Source organism: Camelus bactrianus, chromosome 5, assembly GCF_048773025.1.
Source record: "Camelus bactrianus isolate YW-2024 breed Bactrian camel chromosome 5, ASM4877302v1, whole genome shotgun sequence".
In the NCBI taxonomy this organism is placed as follows: domain Eukaryota; kingdom Metazoa; phylum Chordata; class Mammalia; order Artiodactyla; family Camelidae; genus Camelus; species Camelus bactrianus.
The window spans coordinates 35374358-35401459 of NC_133543.1; the positions used below are offsets into that span (position 1 = coordinate 35374358).

The 27102-nt window shown below is 34.0% G+C and overlaps 1 protein-coding gene across 10 annotated transcripts in view; it reads left to right on the forward strand.

Moving 5' to 3' along the window:
• MBD5 (methyl-CpG binding domain protein 5) overlaps nt 1-27102 on the forward strand; it is a 330231-nt gene that overhangs the window by 244545 nt on the left and 58584 nt on the right. For 9 of the 10 annotated variants that reach the window (XM_074363612.1, XM_074363613.1, XM_074363611.1 and 6 more), the window contains one exon: nt 20822-20995. The exons of the other annotated variant lie outside the window; for it this stretch is intronic. The gene's annotated coding sequence lies outside the window, so the exon portion shown is untranslated. The remainder of the gene's footprint in view (nt 1-20821; nt 20996-27102) is intronic. 10 annotated transcript variants of the gene reach the window in all.

The following is a 27102-nucleotide window of genomic DNA, read 5'->3' on the forward strand; positions in this document are numbered from 1 at the left end:
CTTCACAGATTAGCAGGGAGTAGATGTTGAAGCCATAATGAGAAACAGATTGTGCACCCTCAACAATCAAAACAACAAACTGCTTATTTCATTGGTTCCTATGCATTATAAACCAGTGCTTCTACATTATCCTAACAGTTTAACCGGATATACCAGATTTGGGGGGCCAACAGCAGACATCTCCTTGTCCAGGACTAATCTCTTGGGAGTAAGAAAAGGAGTTGTTGAGAACCACTGAGGATACATTGTAGTTTTGAATTGGAAGGAAAATGTCATGCTTGTAACTTTAAGGTACACTTTTCGGCAATGTTAACTTTAATTACTGTCTAGTATATTATTTATACTTTTTACTGCTTTACGTTACAAATCTTCTGACTCAAGATTTTACAAATAGCAAATGCATTTTTACATTAACAAATGTGTGAGGTCGTATTTTTGCTTTCTTCCATACTAAATTCACCATGTGGCTGGACTGTTTTTTTGCAGCATTATTTTTATCTTATTAGCTAAGATTATATTAGTTTTATAAATAACTTGGATAACTTTTGCTCTTTTTGTATTTCTGGAACAAACTGCATGAAATATAAATTCTGTATGTCTTTAAATTTGGTTGAGCCTACCAGCATAGCCATCTGGTCCTGAGGTTTCTTCAGAGGGGTAGCTTTTGACTACCACTTCAGTTTCTGTATTACTTATTCTAGTTCTTTATTTCTTCATGTAACAGTTGTGATATTTTATATTTTCCTGGGAGATTATTTATTTCATCTCTTCAAATATTTTAATATATAATTGTTTATAATACCCATTCTTTTTTAATCTTATAGTGTCCATAGTTATTTCCCCTTTTTCATTCTGTATTTTGTTTATTTGCACATTGTCTTTTGTCTTTTCTCAGGCTTGCCCGAAGTCTGCTTATTGTATTAATCTTTTCAGATGATCAGCTTTTGATTTGCTAGTCTTCTTATTTGTTACTGTTGTGGTGGTTGTTGGTGGTGTTCTCTACATCACCTTCCCTGTATTTATGTTTCCTTCTTGTTTCTTTGGGCTTGCTCTTTGGCTCCTTTCCAATTTCCTTAGTTGAATGCTTATTTAACTCATTTAATTTTAATCTTTTTTGCTTTTTGATAAATATTTGAGCTGTGGATTTCCTCCCATACTCCTGCATCAACACCTGTCTTTTCTTTTCTGGAATCACTGAGCATTGGATTTTCCCTTCCTGTTCAAGGCAACCCTTTCCACTTGACTTTTCCTTTCATATCTCCTCCATGCTTTTGCTTTTAGTCCTTGTCTTAGTTTTGGAGTTTAGGATTCAAGGAAAAGAAACCCAATCATGTTAAGAGAAAAGGTGAGTTAGTGTCACAATACCAGTGAACCATAACTGGAAAGGTACCAGATACCAAAACGGTTTTCCATGTCACTCGTCCAGAGGCACATGGTCTCTCATGGAGCCTCTGCCTCTCCCCACACATCTGTGTACTCTTCTGTTTCTCTAAGATCTAACTTCCTTGTGCTCACCCTTACAGATGCTTTCGTTATCCATTCATTTTTTTTTCTAACTTCAGCTTTAATATTGCTTACTACTACTGCACTATTCTTTTTTATTTTATTACCCTTTCATCTGAGTTTCCACTGCTAATCAGGCACCTATTTCCATATTTCTTAGTTCATACTCCTAACTATGAGAATCCAATTGGTTCAACTCATTGTTTCTTAATAGGTCATTAACCAACATAAATCCCTACCATAATCAATCACCTGTATTGAGGGGTGTGGGGAAGACATTTTCCCCTAGGGACATACTGATAAAACAGATTCCAGCCGTCTCTAATAGTTTTCTCATTCTTATTTATTTATTTTCTCTCCATTAGTTCCTTCTCATAGTTTAATTTTGTCACTCTAAAAAGTCTCCTTTGATCCTGTTTTCATCTAGCTACCATTGACTCATCCACCTCCTCCATGGTACTCAGAAGAGCAATATTTGCAGTGTTCACATCTTTATCTTTCATTAACTTCTCATCCCATTGCATCTGAGCTCCTCTCATTATATTCCTGGAACTGCTCTCACCAAGGGCACCAGTAATCTTCTAATTGTCATATCCAGTGGAAAGTTTTCAGTCCTTACTTCACTGCCTATTCTTCAACATTTGACATTCATAGCAGCTTTCTTCTACAAATATTCTACTCCCTTGGTTTCTATGAATCTACATTCCATGGTGCTGCTTGTAACTTTCTGAATATTCTTGCTCTTTTTTCTTTCTATGGGTTTTTTTCTGTGCCCTCTACTTAAAATGTTGATATTCCCCAGATTTCCTACCTACCCATGACTCTTTTTACTCTATATTCTTCCCCCTTTTATAGTTTTTACCCATGACTTTTTTAGTCTATGTTCTTCCCACTTTTATGGTTTCAACTGTCATATATACACTATTGATTCCAAAATTCCCATTTCCAGGCTAGACTTCCCCACTAAACTTCATATTCATGGATGATCTTTGACCATCTCAAAGTGAACATAACCTAAACTGAATTTATCATCCCTGCTCCCAAGTTTGTTCCTCTTGTATTTTTTTGTTTCATTTGTTGGCATAGCTATTTTCCATTCAGACAAACTAGAAGTATGAAAGTCTTCATAGGCCAGAGTTGGAAAACATATGACACACGGGCTGCCTTTCATCCAGCCCATGCTTATTACAGATGTAGGACCCATGAGCACATGCTGATACTGCCTCATTCCATCTCATAATAGGCATATGCCTCTCATGGTTATTTGTTCTAATAAGGTTGGATGACACACAGAATCCTTTTCCACATGGTGTTTCAGGCAAACTTTCAATCAGTTAGGATTGGTATCCTGCTTATTCTCACCCAGCTCTTTACACACTCACCTTTAGGACTAAATCAAGAGCTTTCTCGCCTTCTGTCTTCCTGGTGGGTTTGCTGGGAGGCATTCACAGAAGATCATAAAATGGGAGGAGAATGAGACTGAGATATTTATTTTTACAACAGTTGCCACAGGTTGGCTGCATCCCTTCACTGAATGACACAACTCATGTCACATCCTCTTCAATTCCAGAAACTGCTCTTTTCTGACTTAGGGGTGATAATGGGTCTCTGGTATTGCTAGCCCTGGGGTCATATACTCTCTCTTGCCAGTTCTCCTAAATCTTGTCCACATCTCTGCAGGTAAAGTTTTCACAGATTACCCAATTTGAGTGCACTGTCTTATTTTTCTGCTGAGATCCATGCTGTATCAGATAGTATGTGAATTAAAACTTACTTGCCATCCCCTTCCTAGACTCCTTACAGCATCCTCAGGCCCTGCACATCTGTATAATTACTATGACTTGCTTATTTCAGATCCCAAATATTACTCAATTGTATCCTTTCTCTCTAGTCTCACTCTCAAAATCCTAGTGCCGTCCCTCACTGTCTCTCTATGAGATAAAAATGTGTGAAATGGAAAGGGATTGTTATTGAGACAAACTATTTACCAAAGATTACCAATCCCTGGCAAACTGATTACATGGCCTACTTGATTATATCTGGCTTTATTTTGCTCTGGTTAATTCATGAGTGTGTATTCTGTGGCCCCTATACTTCTGTTTTCTAATCCTTACGTTCTAACAGATCACTGGTTTGAGGAGGGCATGTTTTATTTATAAATATAGGAAACTTTTATCTAATGGAATCTTAATATATAATATAAAAATGGAGCTCGTTCTAGTTAAAGCAACGTTAGCACGTCAGGCACAATAGGAAAATTACTGCCCAGCATCTGTTACCAGTGTTTAATAAGTGTTTGTCTTCTCCTGTTTATTTTCTCCAGCTCTAGGTCTACTGCCATCCTGGCCCTATGCCAAATTAGCATATATGAAATATTTTCACCCAGTATTAGCCATGATACATTAATAAGGAGGCTGTTCCATTTTACTAACAGAGAGTTTGTTCTACCCATATTCACCAGTATAATTAAAAACTAGTTTTAATGAGATCCTGGCTCTCATTCTCTTTGGGCAGGATGATTTTTTCAAGAGAGATTCTTGTTTCAAAGACATTTGGAAATTCTGTCTATCATAAAAATTCACTTATTCTCATTTTTCTGTAAACTAAAGACATTTGATGAATGAAATATGGAAAAGTTTACAGTTTATCAGAGGAATTCCCCACCCTAATGTAGGCCAAGTATCACTCTCTGATAAGTATAATCCTTTTGGCCCTTCTACCAACTATATTGTTCAGCAAGACTTACTGAGCTTAAAGTGAGCCAAAAAATGTCTTTTTATATCATGTGCTATAAATTACATCTCCTCCATCTTCCATTTGATCTTATTTTTAAAGGTGATTTTTAAAGTCCCTTTAAGGATATTTGTATCTTAATTCTGTTCTGCAATCATCAGTCATTCTTCCATCTCAGTGTTTCTTCATCCTAGTTAATGGAAAATGTTTATTTGGATAGGCTGGCAGAGAAAAAGCCTTTTGATCTGCCAATAGAGAATTCTAATAAGAGATTGAACTTGGACATTGAATCATAAATATAAATATGTAGTCATTCAGTCAATAATGAATATAGACAATTTTTGAAATGTTATCTAGCTTTTATTTTACTGTCTGGTCCACAAGATTTATAATGACTTTGCCAAATACCTTCTTGAAATCAAATTTACTAGCTCTAGAGTATTTTTTAGATCTGCCAAGCAAGCAATACTTTCAGGAAATGATTGAGGTTAGTCTGACATGGCTTGTTCTTGGTGAAGCTAAATTAGCTCATAGTTATCACTGCCTTCCTTTCTAAACATGCGCAAAGCTATCTGTTCATTAATTCCTTCTAGAAATCTTGCAGGTCTTAAAAAGCACAATTTAAAGCCTGACAGGTTTCTGATTTGAGATCTTCACATTCTTTTCCTTTTCAAAACAATTAGAAAGAATTTCATTATCTAGTCTTCCAGCATCTCTTCTAGTCTCTATAGTTCTTCAAAGGTTACCATCATCAATCCTGTCATTTCATCTCCAGCTTCTCTCATTCATTTCTTTCAGGCAATCATGTAGGTCAAGATGCAGGTAAGAGATCTGTTACTATTTCTTCACCTGTCTGAGCATGTAATTTATTCTTTTAAAAATGTTTTTATTTTGAAATAATTTACTTGAGAGAATTGCAAAAATTTATAAACTATACTTCAATAAAATATATATATATTTTGTATATATATGTATATATATACAAAAAATAATAATAATACAGGGCATTTCCATGTAGGCTTTACCTACCCTCCTATAATGTTAACATCTTGCATAGCCATAATCCAGTGATCAAAACTAAGGATTAATGTTGATGCAGTATCATCAACTAAACTGTAGACTTTATTCTGATTTCACCATTATTTTTCCCATTAATGTACTTTCTTTTCAAGATATAGTCCAGGGTCCCACATTACATTTCATTCTCCTGCCCCCCTAGTCTCCTCTAATCTGTTAGTTTCTTAGTCTCTCCTTACCCTTCATGACCTTGACGCTTTGAGTACTAACTAGTCATTTTGTTGAATGTCCCTCAGTTTGAGTTTATCTGATGTTTTGTCCTGATTAGGTTGAGATTATGTGTTTTGGGGACAGATATTTGGCAGTGATGGCCCCTTCTCAGTGCATTAGAGCAGATGGCACATGATGTTGGTATGTCTTATTACTGATGATATTATCCTTGATCACTTGGCTTCGTAGGTGACTGTCAGGTTTCTCCACTGTAAAGTTTCTATTTCCTTCTTTGTAATTAATAGATATTTGGAATGAGGTACTTGATACTACACAAATATCCTATTTCTTCTTAAAACCTTCACCTACTATTTTTAGCATTCATTGATCACGCCTGCCACAGTTATAACTGTGGTGTCCTAATAGTGATTTCTATCTTCCTCATTTCTTCTGCATTTATTGATTGGAATTATTATGTAAGGAAGAGTCATTCCTTCTTTTATTTATTTATTTTTAACAGTTTTTTTATTGCAATAGTTGACATACAATAAACAACACATATTTAAGGAGTACAACTTGATGTTTTGACATATGTGAAACCACCACCACAATTAAGATAATGAACAAATATAGTGAAGAACAGAAGGTATTTGGTGCTGGATAGAGGACCCTTATTTTTTATTATGGCAGTTTGCTATTTCTGTAACATGATGGCTGAGTTTAACACAATCAAAGTACAGTAACTGATCTCCCCTTCTTCCTGGATCAGTGAGCAGATGATGAAATGTCAGCATCCTTGAACATACCCAGATGGGCAGTGTTTGGCTACTGCTTCTGTTTGAAATGATGCTGTGTTCTGGTTGTGGCCTGAAGCTTTGAAGTGATGCTTGGCATCTCCTTTCCTCCATGGAGCTCTTACTATTCAGACATGACAGAGTTGATAAAATACTATTACGTTGAGTCTTGCTTGCCTCTATTCGGTCATCTTTGTATGAATCCAGTGGTTTTTTTGGTTTGTTTTTTTAAATAGTTTTTAGGTGATGTTCATGAAGAGCAGTGAGTACCTAGAACTGTGCCAGTAAAGAAAGGAAATCTAATCTAAGAAGGTGGATCTCTGTGCCAGAGTTGTCTCGTAACCATCCTTTGGGCCCTCTGCTAGAAAAGTAGAATCAAGTCTCAAATAATGCCTTTTTAATTATATCCTCTAATATTATAGATGTAGGGCAGTTACCGTGTCATACCTCTGTGAATGTAAAATATCCTGTACTTGCTTTATGATACATGTGCTTAATCAGAGATGTTTTTAATGACGTTATTCTAGAATGTTTTCTTTCCAGATGATGATTGAGAAGCTAATTTTTTTAAAAAATGGTGCCAGGTACCACAACAGTAATAGAACTTTGCTGTTTTCTGGGGGTTTGTTTTTTACCTTTTTTTTTCTAATGGAACGTGCTGGATGTCTCTCACTTTGTTCAGATGACTGCAGAACCTGGAAAAACTATTGCTCCTATTGATGCATAACATACTGCTATTGGCCTTTTTATATAAATAAAATAAATATATATGTAATATAGTGTGTGTGTGTGTGTGTATATATATATATGTGTATAATATATATATATAATATATATATAATTTTTGAATTTTTGGAAACTTTAGCTGTGCTGTCAGCTTTGGAAAAAGTATCCCAGTTGTACCATGGGTTGGCATTGTACAGAAATTAACAGCCATATTGATCTAGAAACATTAAACATAATTTTTTCCATTTGTACAGGGGTAATGCACTGTAGTAAATATGTAAGGTCTTATCTACATGGGTTTGATTACAGAAACTAATAAAATATTCTCTAACTAAAAAAACATAATGAACATATGCATTTCCACCAAAAGTTTTCTTATATTTCCTTCTAGTTTCTGCCTCCCTTTTCTCCCCACCTCCTTGATGCTCCCAAGAACCACTGATCTGCTTTTTGTCATTATAGTTTCCATTTTCTATAATGTTATATAAATGAAATAATACAGTATATGTTCTTTTTTTCATTAGTCTTCTTTCACCCAAGATGATCACTTTGAGATTTATTCTTGCTGTCACATGAGTCAGTGGTTTTGTTTGTTTTTTTTCCTGAGTTATATTCCACTATATGATATACCACAAATAGGTTACCTGTCTGTTCACCTGTGATGGATATTTGAGTTGTTTTCAGTTTGGGCCAAAACAAATGCCCCTTTCTTTCTTCTACCTTTCTTTCGATTACTGTTAATAGAATTTATCTTTGACTGTAATTTTATTTTTTATTTATTTTGTCATTATATTTTAAGTGTGATTTTTATAGGCAGCATATAGTTGAGCTTTGCTTTCTATTTTTTTATACGGTCTAGCAACCTCTGGTTTTCAGTTGGGGTATTTAGACCATTTATGTTGACTATGGTTATTGATATGGTTAGATTTAAGTCTGTTATTTTGCTAGTTGTCCTATGTTTCTTATTTTATAATTTGTCCCATTTTTCTTTGTTCCTTTTCCCTTCTCTTTCTATCTTCCTTTTTCATGTGGCTATAAACCCTACACTGAGTATAAATCCTACAAGACATTTTTAAAATTTAAATTATCAATTATCTTTAAAGAAATTTAAATATAAGAAAATTAGTTTATGTATTTAGCCATACAATTAGTATTTATAGGTTCTCTACATTCCTTTGTCTTAGGTCCAAATTTCAACCTGGTATGATTTTGCTCCTTGCTGAAGGACTTTATCATTACTTGCACTGAAAGTCTTCTAGTGATAAATTCTTTCAGCTTTGTATATGCAAAAAAGCTTTTATATCACCTTCATTTTTGAAAGATATTTTTGCTGTATATAGAATTCTAGGTTGACAGATTTGTGTAGTGGGGAGGGGAGAGTTAGGACTTTAAAGATGAGAGCTCATAGTCTTTTCACGTGCATTGTTTTCAGTGAGGAATCTGCTATCATCTTTAACCTTGGTCTTCTATACGTAACATATTTCCCCATCTCCCAGCTGCTTTTAAGAATTTTTCTTTATCTCTAGTTCTGAGCAGTCTGGCGTAGTTTTCTTCATGGTTTTTGTCTTTGGGATTTACTTTGTTTCTTGGGTCTCTGGGCTTATAGTTTTCATCACATCTGGGAAATTCTAGCTATTGTTTCATCAATCTTTTTTTTTTTTTTTTTTTTTTTTTTTTGTCCTCTGCTTTCTTCTTTCCTTCAGGGATTTCAGTTACACACTTGAATTACACTTGAATCATACTACAGGTCACTGATAACTCTGTTCATTTTTTTTTTCAATCTCTTTTCTTTCTCCATTTCATTTTGGATAGTTTCTATTGTTGTATATTTTTCATCTCATAGTTTTTATCTCTAGAGGTTCAATTTGGGTTCTTTTTTTTTTTTTTTTTTTACCGTCTTGTATATCTCTTTTTATTTTTTTGAACATATGGAATACAGTTACAATAACTGTCAGTCTTCCTATCTGCTAATCCTAAAATCTGTCAGTCTGGATCAGTTTCAGTTGATTGATTTTTAATTGAAGTTTTTATTCGGTTAATTATAGATTCACATGCGATTGTAGGAAATAATACAGAGAAATCCCATGTACCCTTTACCCAGTTTCTTCCAATGGTAATATCTTGTAAAACCAGTGTAATATCATAACCAGAATATTCTGATACAAAGCCCTAATCTTGTTAAGATTTCCCCAATTTTACTTGTACTCGTCCATGTGCATGTGTGTGTGTTTAGTTCTATACAGCTCTATCCCACCACCACAGTCAAGGTACAGTTCCATCACCACAAGAAACCCTCATGTTGCCTTTTTATATAACCATGCCTACTTCTACTTGCCCCTACACTACTCCTACCCCTAATTCCTGTAACAACTAATCTATACTCCATTTCTAAAATTTTGTCATTTCAAAAATGTTAAATAAATGGAACCATATAGTATTTAACCTTTGGGGATTGGCTTTTTTCACTCAGCATATTTCCCTGGAATTTCATCCACGATTAACTGATTATATTCCTCACTATGCATTTTACTTTTCTGCTTTATTTCTATATCTGATGATTTTTATTTCATCTTATACACTGTGAATTTTTCCTTGTTGGGTCTTGGGTATTTTTGTATGCTTTTAAATATTCTCTTCAGCTTTGCTCTGGAATGCAGTTAAGCTACTTGGAAATAACAATTTGCCCATTCAGGTCTTGCTTTTAAAAATCATTAGGTGGTGCCAGAACAGTGCTTAGTCTAAATCTATGTATTCCCCACTCCTGGCAAGACACTTTTGAGTATTCTACCCTGTGCCTCATGACTTACAAAGTATTCTAGTTCCCAGCCCATTGTAAATGCCAAGTGCCATTGTCTCTATCCTTTCAGGGAGTTCTTCCCTCAGCCTCGGTTATTTACCTCATATGCATGGACTGATCAGTACTCACCTGGAAACTCAAAGGAAACTCTCCATAGATTTCTTCATTTCTCTCTCTCTTCAGCTCTCTCTTCTCCAGCACTCTGTCCTGCAAACACACTGCCTGATCTTCCCTGACTCTTCAGCTACATCTCTTCAACTTACAGTCTGCTGAGCTCCAGCTGGGTTCACCCTCTTTGCGTACAGACTAGAAACTCACTCAAGGCAGTAAGCTAGGACATTCCAGGGCTCATCTGCTTTGTTTTCTTGTTTCTGAAGGTCACTGTCCTTGATTGACTGATGTCTAGTGTCTTAAAAAACCATTGTTTCATATCTTTTGCCTGTTTTTTTTTTTTTTTTTTTGGTTATTTTAAGCAAGAGGGCAAATATGACCCCTATAATAACATTTTGGCTGGAAGCCAGAATCCTATAATTTATTCTTAATCAAATTTTAGTTTTACATTTTGACATAAGGTTTATTCTGTTCGATCAAGAAAACAGAAACAAAATTGAAATTTAATTTTTTGTTAATTTCATTTTATTTCTACAGTATTTATCCAAGTTAAAGTCTTTTTCTTAATCTTATTTTTCCAGTCATAACTTTATATACAAATTATTTTCGTTAGGAATATGTGTTATGAAGAATATAAACAATATGGCATTTTGCTGTGCTATTTGTGCTCAATTATTAGAAGAGTTTAGAAGAGTGAACTTAACTGTAAAAGCCCAAAGTCAAGAATAAGTTTGACATACTCAAGGAACAGCACAAAGGCCACAACTGGAGAATCGTTTACAAAGAGGAGAGTGGTGCAAAATGCAGTTAAGGAAGTATTCAGAGGTCAAATCCCATAAAGTCTTGAAGGCTGACTCTTAGATTTATATGCCTTTTCTTTTACTTTTTAAATGTGACCTCTTTATATCTAGGCCACATAGAAAGCTCCCTGTGCAACCCCCTGAACCTCTACAGAAAACTCTCTGGTTTCTTCATCTTTGGGCTTAGGCTACTTAGTCATGGTCAGAGTGTCATTTCTTTCTTTCTTTCTTTTTTTTTTTAATTTCAAAAACTTCTTTGGTTTCCTTATAATAGATGTGGATAATGCACTATTATCTGTCTTTGAATACTTTAAAATACACTTTTCCAAAGTCCAAGATCCCTGTGTAACCACTCCCATTGTGCCCTTCCTGCGCTATTACAATATCCAAGATAACATGACCCATTTCTTCAATTATATTCCAATTATACCTATTATTTTTAGTCAGAGTTAAATACAGAGAAGCAGTTTTAAGACACAGTTGTGAACAGGCATCCAAAATTTTGTCAGGTTGTCAGCCTTTATCACAAAGACTTCTAGCAGGTTGCTTCACCCAATCCATTCTTAACACAGCAAAAAAAGAGATACCTTTCTAAAGTGCAGTTAAAGCCTTGACGCTCCTCTGCTTATGCTCTTTTGATAGCTTCCCCTCGCAATTAAAATAAAATTGACAACATGATTATGCATAATAAAGCCCTACGTGATTCCCTGCCTGCCTGTTTCATGCCACTCCCCTCTTCCTTCATTACATTCCAGCAACATGGATTTTCCTTCAGTTTCTAGAATACACCCAGCTCTTGTCCAGCTCTGGGAATTTTGCACTTGCTGTTTCCTTTGCCTAGAATACACTTCCCCTGATTCTCTTCTCATGGCCAGTTTCTCTCTCATCTTTCAGATCTGACTAAATTTCATCTCCTCAGGGAGAACTTCCCATCTCTGTAAAGGAGATCTTCCCTACCTCTCACCCTTGTTCTCTCTTAGGTCCTTGTTTGTTTCTTTCATAGCATTTAACATGACTGGCAGTTATTTATGTATTTGTTTATTGGTTTTTGGTCTGTCTCCACCATTACAAGGTAAGCCTCCCAATTGTAGTATCCCCAGTGCCTAGAACTATGTAGTGGACCCAAATGAAGGATTTAAATAATTTCATTTGATTTTATACTTAGTTCATATATTTTTTACTGAATGAATGAATGAATAAACATATTAGAAGGCAAATCATAAAACTAACTTTTCAACAAAGATTTTATTTAATACTTAAGTATTAAAAAGTCCCGTGAAAGAACGGACATATAGGTATTGTAAAATTTTCATTATCCGAATTACTGATTCAGTATGACCCAGTTACTGTACGCCTCTATTGCTGAAGGAATGAAAAAGTTTAACATTATCATCTCACAACATGCATTTTTACTAAATATAATTTCACATTTAATTGTTAATGCAAGTCTTTTTGTATTTCTGTAAGATTAATGAAGGCTTGGTAATATGAAATTTCCCAGTGGCTTTACTATATATATATATGAATATTTATTTGTATAGTCATATATATTTATGAGCTTGACTGAGGCTACCAGATATTTTCATAGAAAAATAGAATTTATATGGTAGTTGAGCTGTTTGTGATGTCTGATTTAAAACGAAGGTTAAAAACATGAACTAATATGGAATTTAATCTCTTTATCATTCAGCATTAGTCACATAATACAATTGTTAAATCATGGCACTTGTATTACAATATCCTGCCTTTTTTTCAAAAATGATATTGTCTATTGAAGTATGATATTGTCATACTTAAAATATACAAATTATTGCTGCAGTTGTCTTTTGAACTATTCATGCCTGAAACATTAGAATTCTCATTGCAATCACATCTTTGTATTTATTTATTAATTATTTATTACTAGTAAGAAATAACCTGGTAGTCTAAATTTACAGTTTACTTAAGGGTTTCAGGATTATTTTCTTATAAATTAGGTAAGTTCCTTTTATTTGTTTCTCTTCTTTTTAGTGTAAAAATTCATAGCTATGTTTTGTTGTTGTCTGCTAAATTTAATAGATGATTTATATGCCAACATCTGTTTTCTGATTCTAATTTGGATATCTTTCTGCCAAAAATAATGAATCAATAAATAGTAATAGCGCTCAGCTATGAGCTACAATTAATAAATGGTACTAAAAGGTACATAACCTGCTCCAGATACTTTGACTCTCTAGGTCAGTAGACTAGTTTATTAGCTAACTAGTTAATCTGAGACATCAGTATCCTTCTTGAAAACTATAAAAATTAAAGTATTAAAAGATACCCCAATTGAAGTTTAGAAATAAAAATTGGCAATAAAGAGTAAAGTCTTCAAATAGTACCTGTAGTTAGAACTAAAAAAAGCTTTATATTTTTGTTCTGCACTTTTGCATCTGTATCAGGTTGCCATAGAAATTTTTTCATTAACATTAGATTGATTTTCCCAGAGATAAAATTGCTTGCATCATCTCATCTCCTAATATTCCTAAAGCCTCCTAAGCCAACTTTAGTGTTTTCACCTCCAAATCATTCCGGATTCCCAAGAGTTTCTTCCATGCTGAGTATTCTTGAAACTGAAATGTAACATATTGATATGTTCAATGTTAGTATCAAGATTACTGTCATGTTTTCATTCTCAGTCCAAAAAAGGGTTTTAAACATTTTAAGTCACCAAGGAAAATCTTTAAATTATAAGCTGAAGAATTCCAAGGACGTTTACATAATAAAAAACACAGAAACAAAGTGAAATTCTTTTATAAAGGCTTATATTTAGTGTTCTAGACTTTTTTTGCTGTAAAAATTAAAGTCCAAGTTAATGAACAGAGAAAAACAGAATTTGATATGAGTAATTGGACCTTATACACCTCCGTATTATATTTTAAAATTCATACCTGAGTCAGTTCTTGAAAGTAGAACTTCAGCTTGTGTAGATTGCCAAAAATAAACATAATTCTGTCCTAAGTACTTGATTGCTTCATGCCTCTTAAATAAAGTTCCCAGGTGGTTTCCAGAAGTTATTCCACAGATTTTGAGGGAACATACCATGTGTTATTTGTTTTTGAACACCTAGATAGATAGTAGATATTCAGTATAATGTTTCTTTGAACTAATATGTAATTTTAGTCTCTGAAGATATGATAAAAAAGATTACTTTTACTAAAGCCACCCAAGGAAGAAAAGGTTGGAAATTCATAGCACTTGATGTGAAAAAGAACCTAATTTCACCATCCATAGATACTAAAAGTACTAAATCCTTATGTGGGATATCTAAAATGTCACAGTAGATAAGCTTACTGGCCTTTTGCATTTCCTCTTGTTTGCCTATCCATTTTTACTGTCCATTTTTGACTGGAGAGATTTTATCTTTTTTACTAATATTTGGAAGTTCTTTATACATTCCATATACTAATGCTTACTCTGTTATATATGTTATGGATCTTTTCCCCAGGCTATCAATTTTTTAAGTTTTTTGGTGATTCTTTTGCTGAACAGAAGTTTTAAATTTTGATGTAGTCAAATTTAAGTCTTTTTCATTATGGCATTTGTTTTTTGTATCTCCTTTAGAAGACCTTCATAAATATGGTACAAATAAACATATTCCTTTACACTGTCTTAATGCATTTATACATAATATTTTAGTTTGATTTAGTTTTATTATTTAAGTCTTGAATCATCTGGAATCCATTTTGGGGAATTACATGAATTATGGAAGTAACTCATTTTTTTTCCAAGTGACTGTGTGGTTGTCCCAGCACTATATATTGAATTGGCCATCTTTTTCCTACTGATTTAAAATGCCATCTCTGCATGAACTAATTTGCATATCTGTGGGTTTATTTGTGTCCAGTCCCTTCTATTACACTACTTTCTTACTCTTGTACCAATACTACAACCTTTTAAGTACATTTTACTATTGGATAGGGCAATTATCATCCCCTTCTTGTTTTTGTATGTTGGTTTTATACCCAGGTACCTTCTAAATACCTTTATCATTGGTTCTAATAATTTTCCAATTTGGGTTTTCTAAGTAAATGAGCATGTTGACTTCAAGTGCTGAGAGTTTTATTTCTTTATTTCTATTAATCATACCTCATTTAATAGTCATTTGTCTTCTTAAATATTCAAGACCAAGCTAATTCCACATAAACACCTAAGAGAGAGCACATTTCTGTGAACTTCTCTAGAAGGGTTTAACCTTCTCTACCTACCAAATGTAGTCTTTAGTCCTTCTCCATTCATGTAAAATGAATTGACTTTCTTTCTGTCTTTCTTTTTCTTTTGTTTTTTCTTTGTGTGTGTGTGTGTGTGTGTGTGTGTGTGTGTGTGTGTGTGTGTAAACAGTTCTTTAAGCTTGAGTTATATTGCAACCTATATATGAGGCTAAGGGAATTAGGCAAGGTAGGGAAGAGATTCAACAGTAGAACAGCCCATTATAATATTAACCTGTTCTGACCTGATATAGAATTTTTCTTTCCTCTTTATTTATTTGAGCATTTAATCACTTTTGCCTTATAATTTTCAAAGATCTATGTTTCATCTCCCCAACATTTTAGCTCCTTCAGGTCAGACTGTTTCTCCTGCTTCTTATATACCCCTAGTTTCTTTCCTCCTCCCTTGATACCTGTACTTCTTGTTCTTTAACTTCATTTAAACCTTTATTCCAGCTTAGATTCTAAGTTCCATATTTCAGTAACACAACTGCCATATCTCAAGCTTCACTGCCCCTCTGTCTTTTGCCCATCCCTCTTCAAAACCCTGATCCTAGTTTATTTTTGTTTGTGTTTTTCTTACATTTTTAAAACTTTTTATTTTGAAATAATTTCAGACTTACCAGGAAGTTGCAATAGTGCAAAGAACTCTGTTCATACAAATTCATCAATTAACATTTAGCCATATTTGCTTTGTCATTCTCTCTTGCCCTACTCTATGTAAATGTTTCTGTATATTAGGATAGTTTGATATTAAATTCCAAACATCATATAATCTCTTTTGTTTTTGTATTTTCTATGCCTGTACTCAATAAGCCAGAGGTCCAACTCTGTCCACGCTGCTGTCTTGTCTAATAAGTCAAGTTCTGGTGAATACAATCACATTTTGGATTCTGCCATAAATTCGTAATCATTGACCTCAAATTGGCTTTCACTGCTGCCTATGTATAAGTGACTGTTTTTAAAATTTTACAAACACAGGGGTATTTGAGGATATCATTTTCTTATGACATTCTGTATGGAAATTTGATCAGATGATACATTATTTGTGATTTCAGTTGTTTGGAGTCATTGAGATTTCCTTTACAGCCAGCTATTTTTATTTATTTATCAAATATTTGCATAATGCTTGCTATGAGCCAAGCACTAAGTACTTTACAAGTCTTCATGTATTCGATTTGCTTAATCCTGTGTGGTAGATATTAATATTATCTTCATTTTGCAGATGAGAAAATTGAAAAACAGAGATATAACTTACCCTATGTCACACAGCAAGTAGGAAAACTGAGATTTTAATTTCAGCAGTCTGGATCCAGAATTTGTGCTTTTAACCACAATTTTTAGAGTTTTCTCCTTGAGATTCTCCTCTTTCCCATCTCATTCAACCTCATTCCTTAAGAGGCTGGTATTAAAAGCTATACTTTCGACTTAATTTTCATGGAAACAGTCATTCTCTTTTTATATTTCGTTTGTTTACAGAATACTTTATTAAATTCCTAAATGACACCAGCAAGTGTTATTGACTCAGACAGCTTTGGAAAAACCACAACTGATATTAGAAAGTATAGAATACAACTGGTAAGAGCAGAAGTAAGCATTTGTCTGTTTCAAATGGAAATGCTGTTTTGATTAATTCAGTGATTTGTTTATGTAGAGGTCAGTTAAGCGAGTTTCCTCTGTAGTTCAAATCAGAATATGTTCTTCAAGTAAATAAAGGCAAAATCACTGAAAAGTTATTCTCTATCTGACAGATGTCATTATCAGAAAATAACTACATAGGAATGAAATTGCATTTGTAAGTTAAGATACTTGTAGACCAACAGTGCTTATATTAGAAATGTCATGGGTCTATCATACCAAGGCTGTTTTTAGCTTATCTGCATAGAGGTTCATCCTATAGGAAGACTGACATGTTTTTTAAAGTGATATTTATGATACTCCCTCACACAAGTCCTCCACTTCAATTTGATCAGGCTCTTCCCTGTCCCTTGGGTATCTTACCTTAGTAAACATACATAAAATTGAACTGAAAACATTGAAGTCATCTTTATAAAGTCTTTCTTGCTTTTCTAGCTTATGTACAAATGGCAGTATTGGAAGGACCAGAAGAACATCCAGCTCAGAGGAGATTCTTCAGTTTTCCAAATGTTGGACACAAATTTAAATTATAAAATTATATTAAGTATTTTAACACTGTAATAAAAATAACATGCCCACTCAAATGTGTTATACCAGTTTGTAACACATGAACACATCGTGAAACAAAAATAAACTGTGCTGCTAGTTTTTATTTTTATGAACTACTGACTAAAGCCTTGATACCAATTTTCATGTAGATGTTTGAACCTCTTATGAGTATGCATTTTTATTTTTAAGTTTTCAGCTGGGCTTTTTTAAAAAAAAACTTGAGTCCACTGTTATATATCCAGATCAGATTATGCAAGCAGGAGAACAGCTGCAGCAAACGTGTACTCTGTTAAATAAACACGACGTGACGTAGGTGCGTCTTCATGCCGCATATCCTTATCACTCCTTTGCAGTTTTGCAATGGCAAATTAATGTGATAATGTGGTATTAAAGAAAGTCTTCCTGCTTAATTTTAGTTTAGGGTAGTTCTTGCCCATGTTTTGTGTTCATGACCAGAAACATGAGTAGTGATTAGATATAGTCATTCAGTTTTGGAAACAAGGTTTTCTTTACTTTCCTTCAAGCTTCTAGACCGTTTTGATTGCCGAGATCTTGCATTGCCAAAGCCAAATTTGCTATTTTAAAAAAAAAGTTGCCATTTGCAATAGCTTTCTGTGGTAATCAGATTTGTCTCAATATTATAAAGTCAAAACAAAGTATAGAAATAAATTTGTTGATGAAGATGATTTAGAATTGCAACTGTCACCCATATGCGTTGATTTCACAGTTTGTATTAATCAAAATAGTCCATTATTCTTATTGATGGATCTTGATAAGTAATATTATAATTTGGTCCTATAAAATGAATTATTACCAAGAAATCTCTTTTTTGTTTTCTATAATGAAGTTTCCATTTAGATTTTATTAGACAAGAAAGATCTACAACTAAAGTAGTTTGAAAACTACTGATCTAGTACAATCCATTAATCTTAAATTGAAAAAAATTAAAGCTCAGGTTACATGTCTTACTCAAAGTTATACAGCGAGAAAATTGTGGATACCAAACTTCCTGTTAGTTAACTGTTCTTTCTCTTATTTGTTACCCCATCTCTGAGTTCCTGTGGTATATTTAGTTTATCCCATGCCATTTAGCATTTAATGTCATAGTTTGTATGCAGACAGTCATTTATTCAACAAGTAATTTTCTGTGTGCTAGATACTCTTCCAGGCACTGGAGATAGTCCCTGAATCCAGAAATTGAGCTGAAAATAAAATAAGAAAAGTAGATTCTATTTAATCTTTATTCAATTTTGGTTGAATACGCACCTACAGTTTTTGTTTTTGTTTTTTTTTTTTCTTAATACCACCTTGTGTATTATTGAGTCATTTTAACATATCATCAAGAGCTTTTCTATTTATGATTATATTTCTGGTCCTAAGTTCTCTGAGAAAACTGATGGTACTTTGTGCTTCCCTACCTTACGGTGACACATGCAGTGCTAAGCACAGCAACGGCTCTGCATATCCTTACTGACTAATTACGCTCGTCATTCACTCAACAAGTATTTTGGCTTCAGCATATGTAAGATTCTGTACTTTGCGCTATGAGAAATAAAGAAGTTGTGATACAAGGCCTGCCTTCAAGGAGCCATTGAACCCAGGGCAGAAAGCAGCGAGGATTTTTGTCTGTTACAATGACTAATATGCTCACAGAGCTTATGTTCTTATCATAGAAGGTACACGATAACAGAGTAAACAGTAAAATACATAGTATATTAGATAGTGATCAATACTAAGGAGGAAAAAATAAGGAAAGGGGAAAACGAATCATCAGAGAGGAAAAGAGAAGGTAAAATTATTTATTTTCTCTTGCCTCGGTTTCCTCAACTCTGGAAAAAAAAGAATAGTAGTACTTACCAATAGGGTTGTGACACAGATTAAATGAGCTAATATGTGTATGTATAAGATCCCAGAAGGTGGTAGGATGTCAGCCAGTATTTGTACATTTGGCTAAAATAACTTTAGCACAATAGTCATCTTATTTTCATTGCTTATGGACTTCTTTTATTAAAGGATATACTTCCAAGCAGTTTTGAACTACTTTGTCTATAAGCTAAGGCTCCCTTATCCATATCTTGCTTCTTTTAGCTTCTGCTTCCATTGCAGTCACATCTAATATTACTTTCTTATTGAAGTGAATCATCGTTCTCTCACATTATTTCTTCTACAAAACAGTATTTGCTTATCTAGATGTCAGGTCATCATTTTCTATTTAAGGCATTGGGGAGGCATCCAGATCTTCCTGTGGAAAATATTCATTAATGCCTCACCACTTATCACATCTCAAGGTTAAAAGGTCTAACAAAATGCGATCTTTATGCTTCTTACCGGCTAAAAATGAGTACAATATTGGAATTATTATTACCAGACAAATATAAGATCTTCAATATTAATCTTTTGGAACTAAGATCATTTGCATGGATTAGGTGAAGTTTGGGGCTTCCTACTAATCTTTCTTTGCCTACATAACCTCTATGCATCCTTAGATGTATCCTGCCTCCCCCTTTCTCTGATCCCTGAAAACTAGACTAGCTCTTTCTTTGTGCTTATGTAGCACTCCATACTGACCCCTGTCATAGCTGGTGTCACTCAGTGTTCTTACCCGTTTACCTGACTGCCCAACTCCCTACCCTCCACCACTCAGGCAGTAAGCTCCTTAAGATGGGAGACTGTGTTCACTTTATGAATGGGTTCCTAGTATCTTCTCATGAAGTGCTTCACATGAAGTTGATCCCCAGTAAACACTTAAAACATTAAATACAGGGCTGAAAAAAGACAAAAGAAAAAGTAGGCCAGATATAAAAGATCTCAGAGGGAAAGAAGCACCTTGTGGAGTACTTACAGTCTAAGATGTGATCTCTACACTTCCAGTTTAAAAAATTGATTTTGCCATTTCTCTCAAGGGTGGTGGACCTCTAAGTTCTGACACAGACCATCTGTATTTCCAAGAAATTAGTTTATAAACCAGGCCACCTGTTTGTTTGTTTTCATTGACTGAAATACTTATATCTGATATCCAAGTCACCAACTTAATGATATTCAAGCTCCTCTGAAATCCATGAAATAACCAGAAGGTTGTTCAATGACTGTGGAAACAGCACAAAATAAGTTAGACTGCACCAAAGATTATTTTACCTAAGTTGAGAAAGAACCTTGTCATTGTCTCCCTGATAGCTAGAAGAAAATTAAGTAAGAGGTACGTAAGGCCTCAAGTATACTTTTGAAAGTCTTTCTAAATTCTTTTCTTATTTGCTAAAAGAAAGCAATTTTGAAAGTCGGGGGGAGAATGTCATTCTGTAACTCAATAATGGTAATGTACAATTTGGTTTCATAATTCTTTGATCCCAAGATAAGTTCCTGAGATAGTGTTAATGTGGTATTATTAACAATGGTGCTAAGAAAGGAGAGAAAGAGGATTGAAGTTGGATGAGAATTCTCTGTACCCTCTACCTCCTTTAACTCAACAACCACCAGAGTCTCAGAGTCAAATCAGTTTCATTAAGAAAGTTAACTGTGTGTGCTTGTGGTTTCAACTGGCTTCCTGGCATTCCTTCATGTATTAACAATGCGTGAGGATCCACTGAGAGCTCATCCTCTACCTTTGTGAAGGAACTATAAAGTGTAGGTTAAGTGGTCATTAAAAAAACTAAGTTGTACCTCTTGTCAAGGACTACAGTCACTTCAAGCCTTATCTCAAGGTCCTTTCTGTTCCAGAGGTTGGAAACCCAAGTGCCTACAGAGGCCAGACTGGTGGGAATGAAGCAGGAAGCCACTGCAGTGAACTGGAGAGCCAAGTCCTTTCTGAAGGAGCAGCCCCTGCTCCGTTCCAGATAATTGGCACAAGGCAGGAATGTTGACCTAGTGTTACCACACTGTCCAGTTTCTCAGGTAAAGCAGGAAATTCACATTTTCATGTGAAATCTTTTGATTTAAATATTGTCAGTGAATTCACTTGTATTATCATTTTCAAATTGTACACGAGCCAAATACATCTGCAGGTGCGATTTGGCCCTGTTTGTAACTTGGTTTTACATTTTGCTTATGTATTTTTTAAATTGGAGACTTTCTTTTCTACAGGTTTTTCTTTTCTTCAGCATGTTCTCTAAGCTATTCTATGCCTGGCTTTGTGGTATTGAAATTCCCTTCCTCTCCAACCTGAATATTTTGTACGTAAGTTTTCTTTGATTGCTACATTTTCTCTGCCTTCCTCAGCAGTCCAGTGAGCAGTCAAAGACAAAATGGAGTTTCCTTGAGACACTTTTCATATGACACTACTAAACATCCTCAGGTATTACTACTTACTCATCTCATTCCTGATGTGTGAGCTAAACACAGTAAAAGGTCATTTATTTAATTGAACTTAGTAGAGATTGTATGTTTGGGGCTCCCCTGTCTAGAATCCTCACAGAGACTACCTTCTTCCTTCTGCATCTTGAGAGACCTTATCAGATAATTAGTTAGATTATGGTTATCTTTTACATTTAATTATGTTTGCTGGAGATGTTGATTAGACTTGAGTTTTCCTAGGTATTTATACATATTTAGAGACAATATATTTGTTCCTTCAATGGCTGAGGAATTGTCCTATTTTTCACTTTGAGTATCTTGGTTGCCAGTGTTACTGGAAGGGGCACCACTACTTCTAGACAGAATTGATCACTCCAGGTAGGAACTTGGCATCCATTGCCAGGTGAATTGAAGAATGCTAAACATCTATTAAGTAATAGTACATAAACATTAGTTATTTCAGTATGTTGTACAACCCCTAAAAGGATACGTCACAGTTGTTTCATTCTTAGTACAGTTTTGGTTAAATATGATAGATAGATAGATAAATAGATGTACATTATTTTTCAAGAATGATGTGACCTATTGAGCTATACCTTGAGTAGCCAAAATACCAGTAATGCATAGATAAAATGTGAAAATAACCCTTAGTGCAGTCTTAAAAGGATTATGTAAATGTTAGCAAGTATTTTTTATAAATATTCCTCATAAGAAACGTTGCTACACTACAGAAAAGCAAAAATAGCCAACTCTGTTGATGCCTAATATACAGAAATAAATGATACCTTTTCCCTCAGAGTTATAGTGAGTTTATCAGTTAGTTCATAGATGTTCTGGTATGACTATTATTATACTTAAAAAAAGTTCTCTGAATTTTTTTTTAAGAATATGTATTTGGGAGGTGGCGATTGTTCACTTTTGGGCTTTTAAGAAAGTAAAATGTATAGTACGCATTTTCTACAAGCATACAAATCCTCACTTTTCTTCTGTATTTTTAAAGGCACAAAGGGAAGGTTTAACTTGAAGTTAACTGTCTCAATCACTTTTTCTTTGTAGTCTTGTAGAATGGCAAGGGCAAAGAAAATGCTCAGTTATGTGCAGTAATATATGTGAATTCCTGAAGATTAAAAGGGAGAACTATAAAGGGAACCTAGTTTAGACTTGAAAAGCCAGATAATGATTGGAGAAACCAGGGAAGTCTTCTCTGAAGAAGTGACATTTTAATTGAGATAAACAGAAGTTGGTTTAGTGAAGAACGTGAGCGTGGGAATTGGAGATGGCATTCCGAGCAGGAAAGTAAGAGTGACAACTTGAGGCATTTTAGAACCAATGAAAGGGATAACCTTAATTTTTCTTTTTAGTATTTAATTCATTCAGATTAATGTGGCATTCTTCCTGACTTTCCCTATCTTTTTCTCTACTTGGCTAAAACAGAAAGAAAAATAATAGCATAATACTGGGCACAAAGTGTGTGACTGTTTCCACTAAAAATCTTCCCTAATGCTTTTAGGGATTGAGGAAACATTAATTAGCTGTTTATGACGTTAAGTTTTTTGGAAATAATATTTTTCCTGATTACAGAGCCAACACATTTTCATTATAAAAAATTTTGAAAATACAGAAAAGCAATTAAAAAATAAAAATCACTCATGTTCCTGCTAGTTCCTTGTCTTCCTGTTCAGAGACAATCACTGAAAAGATAGGACTGTTCTATTCCTATAGCTACATATACAGTAGCACTTTTATAAATAAAGATTTATAACTATACATGCAACTTCGTTGTGTGTTTTTTCACCTGACAATGTCATGGACCTTTCCTAGTGCAATTAGGTTTTCTGCAACATGATTTTAATAGCTATGTATAAATAATAACTTAATTATTTATTATGTGCTAGGCACTAGTTTAAGATGTTTAACTTATTGTATCCCTAGTACAGAGCAATTCTATAAGGTCATAGTCTCCATTTTATAAGGAAAGACATTTTTTTTAACTTGCCCAAGGTTACAAACTATTAAAAGGTAGAATTCCATAGCTTCTCAATATTGTAATTAATTTAAATAAAACCCTATATTTTGACTTTCAGATCATTTCCAGTATAGTGTTTGGCTATTTGAAATAATACTCATGATTCTGTGGGTTGGAAGTCTAGGCTGGGCTCAACTGGGACAGCTTATCCCTGTTCTGCCTGGTGTTGGCTGGGTTCATATACATATCTGGGGCTTCAGCTGGACTTCTCTCTCTTCTCATGGTCTCTCATCCTCAAAGGGCTAGCTCAGGTTCTTCCTGTGACAATGGCATTCCAAGTAGCAAGAGTGGAAGATACAAGGTTTCTTGAGGTTTAGGCTCAGTCCTTGAACAGTAGCACATCCATCACATTCTACTGTTCAAAAGCAAGTCACAAGGCCAGCCTAGATTCAAAGTCTCAAGAAATAAATCCCACCTCTTAATGGAAGGAACTGCGAGGTATTTGTGGCCAATCTCAGTCTACGACATTCAGCATTTAGTCCTCTAAAGGCTTGTGTGTGACTAGATGTGTAAGTTGCTGAACGTTGGTAGCATGAAGTGGCCTGTATAAATAATCCTCCTCACCATAGGTGGCCATAGGTTAAGATGCTTGTTACCTTGACTCTGAGGACTGGCCTTACTCTCAGGAACCTATCCCTCTACTTTCACAGTTTGTGAAAAAATGTAACCTTTCTACGTGAATGTGATCATCATGCAGTTTTTGAATGTTTATTTCTTCTGCACTAAAAGGGCAAGGAGATTTGAAAGTAGAGAGTTTCGGTGATCGGGGCAGAAAAGATGTGCTTATGGTAATGTAAATCGTACTTTGGGGTGAGTAACCAAAGCTTGGCAGAGGCATTAGGTCTCTTCCAAAAGATGTATCTGAGAGGTATGTTTTGGGAGAGGTGGCTGCACAGTGAAGATAAGAACCAAATGAAAATAATTACCAGAGTTAAGATGAGACTAATCTATTGGAAGCTTGTTTGTTTTTTTTTTTTATGAAAGAAGATATAACCAAAAGGTAAGTATGCTCTATCATAAGTGAAAATGCATAGCTTGAATAAACAGGTGAAAAGAAAAACAGATGAGAAAGTTGGATGGAAGGGCTGGCTAAGTGCTGGGAAGGAGCTGTTAAAATAATCGATATGACGGTGAAAGATAATTGAAAAGGGGAAATGTCATTTAGGGTTACTCTAACAAGCATAATTTAACTAATAATGATGGAAAGATGATGAGTATATCCATTTATTACCCATCCAAATGATAATAATATTGTAGCCACTCAGACATTACTCTTCACAATGCTAATGCTCATGTTATTTGTTAATCCAGTCATATCTGTTGTTGCATGTACATATTGTTTTGGAATTGAAGTATAGAGATAGGTTATATGTGAGCCTTTTTTCTCAATTGGAGAACATGAGGCATTCTTTCTTGCAAATGTCAGAGTGGAGTCTACTTCTTAACTTCGAATAGTTCATGAGTGAAGTTTATAATCACTGTATAAAAAGTATAAATGATAATTTAGGCTTATATCACATACTAAATATTGGTGTTTCACCTAATTTACATCATCTCTCCATGATAAATCAATAGTTCATTCAGTATTCATTTTGTCCAACTGTTTATACAGTAACACCACTGAGCACAAGAGTAATGCATGATGTCATTATAAAAATTTTAATAGAATTTACTCATAATATCACATGACTTAAAAATCAATTAGTTATGTTTACCATTAATCTAGTTTGTGTGATATCATTCAGAAGAATATATAACATTTGATGTTATTCAGAAGATTAGCTACTTACTTTCATGATGTCATATTCTCTGATATTTAGTCTTCGTGGTGTCTTGGGTATAACTTTTAAAATATACATTTAGCACTGCATAACAGTGAATTTATTATGTTGATAAGAATGTTGGTAAAGCAGACAGAATAAAGGTCTGTTGCATTAATTAGCAATTAATATGTTGAAATATGTTTAATTTTTATATTGTTACATCATTGATTTTAGTAGTTTGTGTATTAATCCAGTTAAAGTGTGTATATAAATCATTTAAATAAAACTCTATGCACTGTACAAATAAAGTATAAAGTTAGCATGTTAATTTTCCTAGAAGCCCTATCATATGTTTTCTACCCAGAAATTATTTCTCAGAGATTGGGAGATGATTTGGGACAAATCTAGAGCAAAACAAAATAATTCTTTGTATTTTATGTCAACGTGCATACTTACTGGCTTCTACTGAGTTCTCTTAAAAACTGTCTTTCGTTTTAGACGCAAATGTTGCTAAAACTTTACAAGCCTACATGGTAAAAATTCGAACATAAAACTATGTTAGCTAATTAAAATATACATAGCCTTCATAAACTATTTAAGCATGTACTTTGGGCCGAGCACTATACCAGGAAGTGGGACTATGGGAGGAACCTAGAGAAACAAGTTTCCTGCTTTGAGCAGTTTACATTCCTATGGGGAGAGATAGGCAATAAGCAAGCAAATAAATGATAAGAAAAAAAATCGGATAATAAGAGTTATCGGTGAATTAACAGAGTGTGAGAGAATACCTAGTGTTTACAATGTAGCCTCTTTGAGGAGGTAACATTTAATTTGAATTCTGAATGAAGCCAATACAAAGAAGTAAATCAAGTTACTTCATCAAAACCCAACTCTCATAGACTAATTTGCATATTGAAAGGCAGTAGGAAAATGAAAATGTTAGTAGAATTGTGGAAGATACTCTCCTCTGAACACATACACACGGACATCCCACTTTTTGAATTTTATTATTGCTGCCAGAAATGTTTGTGAAATAAGTTTAAGTTTTGTCCAAAGTATAAGATCTATCCCTGATCCTGAGTATTAGTGAGATGGTGGTGCCTTTCATATCATAATATCTTTTCTGTTTTAACCTGTGTTTGTTGGGCTTAACCAAGCCATATAAACATGGTGGGTGATAATGCTATCTTTAGGGAAGGTGAAGTGAAAAAGTTGTGAATATGTATTTTTTTATATTCAATTTGGAAAAGAGGAGAAACTGTTGTTTTAATAATAAAACTATAAAAATAAAACTTGACTAAATCTTAAATGATTGGTAGAAGATAGTTATCAGAATCTTGGGGGCAAATAGAATTGATCTTGATATTTAGCAAAAGAGGGCATGCTTAGGTTTCAGAAGTCTGAGAAACATGGCCTGAAGTGTTTTCCTAAAACTACTCTTTGGTACTTTAAGAAATTTATCAAGGGCCCTAAAGTTATACAATTCTATTTTAGTAAATACTTCTAAGTGAATTATCAAAATGGCCATAGATTTATGTACAGAGATATTTACCTTAGATTTATTTGTAATTGTGAAAATTTAGGAGAAAATCTATGTCTACAAAAGGGAAGTAAGTAAATAAATTATAAACACCTATCCAAGAAAAATCTAAGCAATTAAAAGTCGTATTTTGCAAAAATATTTAATGCCATAGAAAAATGCTCAAGTTGTAAATAAAGTACAAAGTGGTAATGATTCAATATTTAAAGGAAAAAAGGCACATTTATACATTTTAAAAAATTAGAATCAGTGTAAGTACTTTAGAGAGCAGTTTGACAGTGCCTGAAAAGCTTGAATGTGTAGACCCTGTAACCTGATGTTACTGTGACTCATCTACCAATGGATGAATAACTGTAAAGTCATATGATAGAATACTATT